The sequence below is a fragment of the Brassica oleracea genome, chromosome C4, assembly GCF_000695525.1.
Source record: "Brassica oleracea var. oleracea cultivar TO1000 chromosome C4, BOL, whole genome shotgun sequence".
In the NCBI taxonomy this organism is placed as follows: domain Eukaryota; kingdom Viridiplantae; phylum Streptophyta; class Magnoliopsida; order Brassicales; family Brassicaceae; genus Brassica; species Brassica oleracea.
The window spans coordinates 43,502,075-43,509,549 of NC_027751.1; the positions used below are offsets into that span (position 1 = coordinate 43,502,075).

General features: G+C 34.7%; 1 long non-coding RNA gene across 1 annotated transcript in view; it reads right to left on the minus strand.

Moving 5' to 3' along the window:
* The window catches only part of LOC106341226, a 2,093-nt gene extending 878 nt beyond the window's left edge, over positions 1–1,215 (minus strand). The window contains exons 1-2 of the long non-coding RNA XR_001269585.1: positions 557–1,215; positions 129–207 (exon numbers count right to left, since the gene is read on the minus strand). This is a non-coding gene — a long non-coding RNA (uncharacterized LOC106341226). The remainder of the gene's footprint in view (positions 1–128; positions 208–556) is intronic.
* Positions 1,216–7,475: the final 6,260 nt, after the last annotated feature.

Consider the following 7,475-nt stretch of genomic DNA (forward strand, 5'->3'; position numbering starts at 1 on the left):
AAAATTAAATATTATTATTTTAGTCTTATGAACTCTTTCTTCAGGTTTACCAATGCAGAAAAAGACAAATACAAGTTCATAACTATTCATGGACCCATGAGGGAGTTCACCAATGCTCATGCTCTTACTTTTCACAGTGTTCTTTTCCGACAGCTGTGTCTGAGACAAATTAGATGTGGGTTCCAGAAGTTGTATTTAAAAAACGGCCTGCATAATGGGAAGTTAGTTAAGAGAATGCTATATTTGTTTGTAAAACTCAATACATCAACATTAACCGCATGGGAGAGAGGTTTTGTCTAACTGCAGGAGAGAAAAGGAATATTAAGTTTACTCACCACCAACAACCTTAGGATTGATGCTAATGACCAACATAAATTTTGGTTCAGAACCATAGCTTTCAAATTTGACATGAAATGCAAAAGATAAACCAGTCAAAAAGAGTTACTACATTCACATCTCTGTAAAGATTCAATAAAATTGCCATGGAGAGGAGAGGACGATAACATTCATAGTTGTAAAAGATGACAGCCATGGGAATCCCAAATGTAGCGAGTACCTTTATATACGCAAAGTAGGCATAACACGTTGTGTTCCTGATTGCAAAAAGCTCACCAAGTATATCTCGCAATTTTAGAAGTGGTGATGCGTTAATATGGTTGAAAAATGCCTAATTGATAAGAGAAGATTAAAAGAATACCAGGTAACTGTTTGTCGGTATTTGCCATCGTAGTCAAGGAATCAAAATATTTCAGTTTGTATTGACTTTATCGAATCTGTGATTAACGACGTATCCGAGAGTCGCAAGTTTTTTTTGGCTCAATGTAACATCAAAGCTGCTTAGAGAATAAACAGAACAAATAAACAGATTTCGGAGTTGTAACCTTTGTATTAATCCACCGTGTTTGAGCAGCGACCAGCCTTCGAATCGGCAAAAAAAGTGTAAGATTTCGCCATTGACAGAGTTGTTGCTTGATTGTGATTGACCTTTGGATTTCGTTGCAGTGCGTCTGTCCTCGCAGGGGAAGAACACTTTTTGGTGTTTTGAACGGCTACCTTGGTGGATGATAAGGCCGACTTAATGCTGGTAGGAGTGGTAGGAACAACGTTAATGCTTGGATAAATGTATAGGCAAAATCTGAAGACGTTACAGAGGCGTTGGTCTGAGGTTTTGAAATCCCAAGAGTCACGGTGATAGAACGCAGCTACGTTGTTAACGAAGAGAGAAAACCTTTTTTAACAAAAAGAATATTGCTTATGGTAAAAAATCATTGTACCAGCCTTCAAAGAAAGTTATAAGAACACGATAATATGTTGGGCTCACTTTTATAAGAGAAGTATGGCCCATTAGAATAATTCATCGTTGCATCATCGAAAGTTCGAAACAAAGCAGGAGGACACGTGGCGTAAAACGCCCACTTCTTCCTGATGACGTGGCGCATTCCGGAGATACTACAGTCTACTTTATTATTATAGATAGATAGATAGATAGATATTAATATTTCTATCATATTATTTGAAAATTTCATATTTATTTATTGATATGTTAAGTTGTTCTATAATTTATATGTATAAATATATTACTACAAATAATAATATATTATTCTTAGTTAAATTTTTTAGTTTAGATAAAAGAATTGATTAGTTTAGTTACTCATTTTGTGAGTATATTATGTTACATATATTCTTTCAAATTAAAGTATAACTATTTTAATCTCATTCATCCAAATTGAATCAACTGTATTAATTATATTAGTTTGGTCTTAGATGTGTAATAACTCATCCTAAAATTATATATGGATAACATATAATATTAAGATAAATACTGAGATAAAGTTGGAATCTTGGATGTTTTCTTAAAAATAATTTGGTATATGCTAATTTTCAAAAATAAAATTAGAAAAATAAAAGTGATGATCGGTACGAAGTTGCATAAAAACATAACCGATAAATTTTAAAAATAGTGACAATGATGATGATTGGTAAGTGTTTTAGAAATTCGGTAGAATTTTTCTTCAGATTTTTTTTTCTAAAGTATATATATTTTCTAATCATGCTTTTCAAAGATTTTATAAAACTACATTTTTTTATCTTTGAAAACAAAATACATAGAGCACTTATGTATTGGCTTTAGAAAATTTAAATAATTAAATCTCCTCATATCTACAACTAAAGTTCTACCCAAAAATTTATACAGTTACAACAGAAAAAACTATAACATTAATTCTACAATAAAATATATAAAGGTTCTGCTCTTTCCAATCAATCCAAATATTAATCAAAGGTGATATTTCAAGTTTTCAACATTGATAAACGTGCCACATCAGTTTATATTTTTCGACAAGCTTTCCGAAAAGGCAACTGAATATAAATAAAATAAAACGTGATAAAAAGGAGTCGAATATCCCCTGTGGATCCTCCGTTGGATAATTATTAGAGAAAATTATTTAGATTAACTCTTATCTTTTACTTAATTACTAGTTTAACTTTGTGTAATCAATATAATCTAACATACGTACATAAAGACCAATTAACCTAATAGTTCATCTTTACTACAATTTGCCGTTATTCATTTTATTTCTTAGTAAATAAAAAATTTAAAAAGTGAAAAATAATTGAAACCCTAGCTGTCGTCAACAGGAACAAGAAAAACTTTCTGAAAGACAAAACCACTGTTTCGTCTAAGATGTTGAGTTCAAAATTGCAGACGGTTTAATCTTCTTCCTCCGAGTTGTGTCGACTTCGCCGGTGGGAAGGCCTCTTGTTATCTCCGCTGTCAAACACTCCGACGACGAGAACCACCATTTTCAACCGTCAATTACTTCTGTCACTTCATGGCTTCGAATCTATATTTAGTTTCCTCCTCCGATTTATAAATTTTGTTTTCTGGAACATTGAGATTTCCATGGAGTTTGGATAGCTTTTGATTTGGTGTTAAGTGTTATAGATCAGAATATTGGTTACAACAACGAACCATATGGGTCTCATACTTGATTATGCATTGTTCAATGATAGGTACATGATACTTTGTCTTCTTGGATGTGAAACGTTAATGATTTGAGAAGAAGGTTTGTTACTAAGTGATTTGACTTTTTGAATAGTTGTTTGTATAGAGTTGATGCTTGGTGGGTTCTCGTAAGAGAATGCGTGTAACAAGCACATCTCAACTGTATCGTAGCTTGGAGTTTTTCTGATGATGAATAATTTGATTACAAATTTACAACTAACACTCGTTTTTGTACTAAAATTTCATGGTAACAATTTTCTTTTGTTTTTCATTGTTAGATATGGTTTCTTCTAGCAGTAAGAAAAACTATCCCCGTCTACTTTACAATAAAGGAAAAGCTCCTAGTCAGCAAAGGAGTCTGAGCTATTATAACTATTTGTCAAGATGATTCCGTCCATCCTGAGTGCTAAGGTCCCTGGAAGAAGAATGAAAAACAATTCAGTGTAAGAAGATTGAAAAAAGTTCCACAGAATCACCCCTAGGAGACTGCATGGTGTTTATACCATAAAATACTTTGAGTGTCTTGCGATTGGTTGCACATTTGAAGGGTTACGTAACAAAACCATTCAGGATCTCCGACCGAGTTGGAGAACCTCAAAGCATTCATTTATTTCTTGATTCACCAAAGTAGTACGTTCAGTTTTAGATTCTCTTAGTGAATGTGTCTTATTGTGTAAATTAAACATTTAGTATCAAAATGTGTTTCATCTACAATTAGCAATCCATAATTATCATAAGGCCGTCTGTTCTGTTTTATTATTTTTATGCTTTTGTTTATTGTCTAAGTTACTAATTATTGTTATATAGAACCTCGTACAATGATCTCTTTGATACTTGGAGTACCAATATAGAACAAAAGTTTTAACTCGCAAAGTATTAAAAAAACAGAAAGGCACGCGTGAGAAGAAGAGCTAGAAGAGAAACAAAGTAACTCTCAAGAAACAAAGCATGAAAGACAGAGAATTGTTTTTTGCAATTAAGACAGAGAATTGTTCATTATAGAAGTGGAATAAATCTTTGTTATGATATTTTATGGAACCAGTGAAGCTACATCTCTCGGCATTATAGAAGTGGAACAAGCGCTCCACAAGTATGAGCTATGATAGTAAGGGTGATAAATAGATATGCATTGCTTACGTGCATCTGATTGCTTAAGTTTTTGTTACGGTTTGGTTTACTTAATTTATTTCGGTTATTTAATTTAATTTGTTGGTTAGAAATATTTTAGTTTAATTGAATTGAAATATTTGTATTTAAAAAAAAAATCAGAATTTAATGGTTATATCCGGTTTTCAATAACCAGTTCGGTTAAATAAAATTTAATTAATTTGTGGCCAAAGAATGATTAAAATATGTCGCCAAAGTAAAAAAATCTATTAAATTGTAATTAAATATGTGGTCAAAAGAGAAACAAATCTGTCAAATTTATATTAAATCTGTCAAAAAATAAGTAAATTGTGGTCAAAGAATAATTAAAACCCAAATAAATTTGTCAAAAATAGAAAAATCGGTGGTCGAAGGAAAAACAAATCTATCAAATCCTATATAAAGCTGTAAAAAATAAGTAAACCTGTGGCAAAAAAAATTAAATTTAATTAAATTTGTGAATATTTAATAAATTTGTGACAAAACATGACAAATATATCATTATAAATCTGTAGAAATCTAATTAAGTCTATAGAATTTAAGTTAAATCTATAGTTAAAGAAAAATAAAAATAAGTTTGTAGCCACATATAACGTAGACAAAATAAGTCTGTGAGTAATGATATTTTCATAATTATTATTTTTGATAACAAAGGATTGAGAAATATAATAGGTATAAAATTTAAACTAGTAATTAAAATAAAATAAAAGTCATTATAATAATAAACAAAATGAATTAGGGTTAAACTAGCTTTTTCCCTAATTATTATTAGTTTTTTTATTTTCGAAAACAAAATACATAGGGCACTTGTAAAGGTTCTGCTCTTTCAAGCAAGGAAACTTTTTGTTGAGTTTGCGTTCTCTCTCTCTTATCTCTTCAAAATCTTTTAGAGAGAGAGAGAACGACTTCAGTTGCTCGATCGCTTTGTTCGAGCTTCTTCTTCGGCATCGGTGCATCCGGCCGGCTTTTTGTTCCGACGACGCACTTGTCCTTCGGTGGTTTGTCGGTTTTGACTCTGGCGTCCTTACCTTTCTTTTTGGTGATGGACGGCTGGCTATTGTCTCCGTGTCACACCTTTCTTGGTGTTGACGGCGGTTCTCCACCGGGATCTTCCCGGTTAGTTCGATTTACGGTTCTCGCTGCTCCTCCGCTCGATTGACTCTCCTTCCTAAACCTCGGCTGTTCTTTCCTTTCCTCGGGTGAGGCTTATACATCTTCGGGCTCTCCTATATCTGATATATTGCATATTTCCATTGTCTTATCCATTCACCAATGTGCATTTTGATCATATAGACTAGGATTTAGCCATGTTTAGGTTGCATTTTGCATACATGAGTCCTTATCAGGTATTGGAGTACCACATGGAGTTCTTGGAGACATTTGAGTGCATTTGAAGCTCAAAAGAGGTGATAAAGGTGATCATTGGACGAGCAGTGCATGGGAGCGACCTCACCGGAGCGACACCCCGATGTCGCTGTGACACCCTTTCAGAGCGACGTGACCGGAGCGACACAGCGATGTCGCTCGCGTCACCATCACCCGGAGCGACGTGACCGGAGCGACACAACGAGGTCGCTCGCGTCTCCATCACCCGGAGCGACAAAGCGAAGTCGCTCGCGTCTCCATCACCCGGAGCGACGTGACCGGAGCGACACAGCGAGGTCGCTCGCGAAGAGCGACCCAGAGCGACGTCTCGCAGCGACNNNTACTCAAGGGCCTTTTGGTCATTTAATTATGCACGTTTTTACTTCTGAAAACCTATGTTTTAAGTAATTTTGGCAGCCACCAGACAGATTATCTTTGTTCTAAGAAAAAAACCTTTGGAAAGTTCATCTCTTGAATCGTCTTTGTTCATCTAGTTATTGCAATTCTGTGTTTTCCAATTCGTTGTTGTATCCCTCTGTATGTTTAATCTGAAATCCAAAATGGGTTTAAGAGGAATCATGAAGAGTAGTGAGTAATCACCATTTGAATTCATGGGTTAGGAAGATTAAGGGTGATTAGGTTAGAGCTAGGATGTTTTAGAGTAGATCATTCCAAAACCTTGCTAGTAGAGTAATCATAATGCATCTTCTGAGTTAGCTTCTCAAAAGTTGATCTTTAGGCATTTCCCACCCAAAATGTGTTCGATGAAATGCCTGAAACAACTCTTCTAAGATTTTAGCATATTTTGCCAAAGACTTTTGTTGTTAGAAGTGTTAAGATAGCTTTAGACCAGTTAGTAATGATTGCTTCCATATTATTCAACCGAAGACATTTGTTGTTTGAAATGTGTTAGTAAATGAACATTCATCTAGACATAGAGTTTGTTTAGAATCGTGTCTAAGCTTAAGGTTGATAGTTTGATTGTTCGTTTGCCATCCTTAGTTCGAAACTTGATCACCCAAGGTCTAATTCCTATGCCCATGAGTTCTCATTTCCTTAGTTAAGAAAGTCAGCTCATTTACCGTTTTTATTATTATGAAACTGCATTAGTAATAATCATTAGTTTGGAAAACCTTTAAAATCATCGGTTGCACTTAGATTAAGTAAGTACTTGCATTCTCAGTGCTTGAAATCCCTTAGAATTGGTTCGACAATCATTTATACTACAACATTGTCTTAGGAACCTTGAAAACTCCTAATATCAATATATACATCATAATTCTGATTGGATGGAACCCTAAGTCTAACTATTTTCTCATATATTCTCACAACCAATTGATTACTTGTTTACTGCTATTTACTGCATATTTATTGATTGCCTAGTTTGATCTTAATATCTAAATTTTATTGGGTGCCTACACTCCCTGTGGATTCGATTCTCAAAAGTATTACAAGGCATGCTAGAAAGAGAAGAGAAGAAGAGCAATAGTGTCAATTGCAGAGATTGGATACGGATATGGGAGACATACCTCAAAATGATGCCAACAACGTTCCACAAAACCAACAGCGAGCAGCTCGACCCATTGGCACTTATGACCGCCCCAACATTCATGGTCATAGATTGGGAATCCGAGCACCAGCTGTAGCAGCCAACAACTTTGAGATCAAATCAGGACTCCTCAACGTGATCGAGAACAACAAGTATCATGGCTTGGCTCTAGAGGATCCATTTGATCACTTGGACAGGTTCGGCAGCTACTGTGGGTTAACAAAAACCAATGGTGTGTCTGAGGATGCCTTAAAGCTGAAGTTATTCCCTTTCTCTCTGGGGGATAAGGCACGACAGTGGGAAAAGTCTCTACCAAGTGACTCAATCACCACTTGGAATGACTGCAAGAAAGCTTTCTTGGAGAAGCTCTTCTCTACTTCAAGAACTGCTAAGCTGAGAAATGAGATCTCC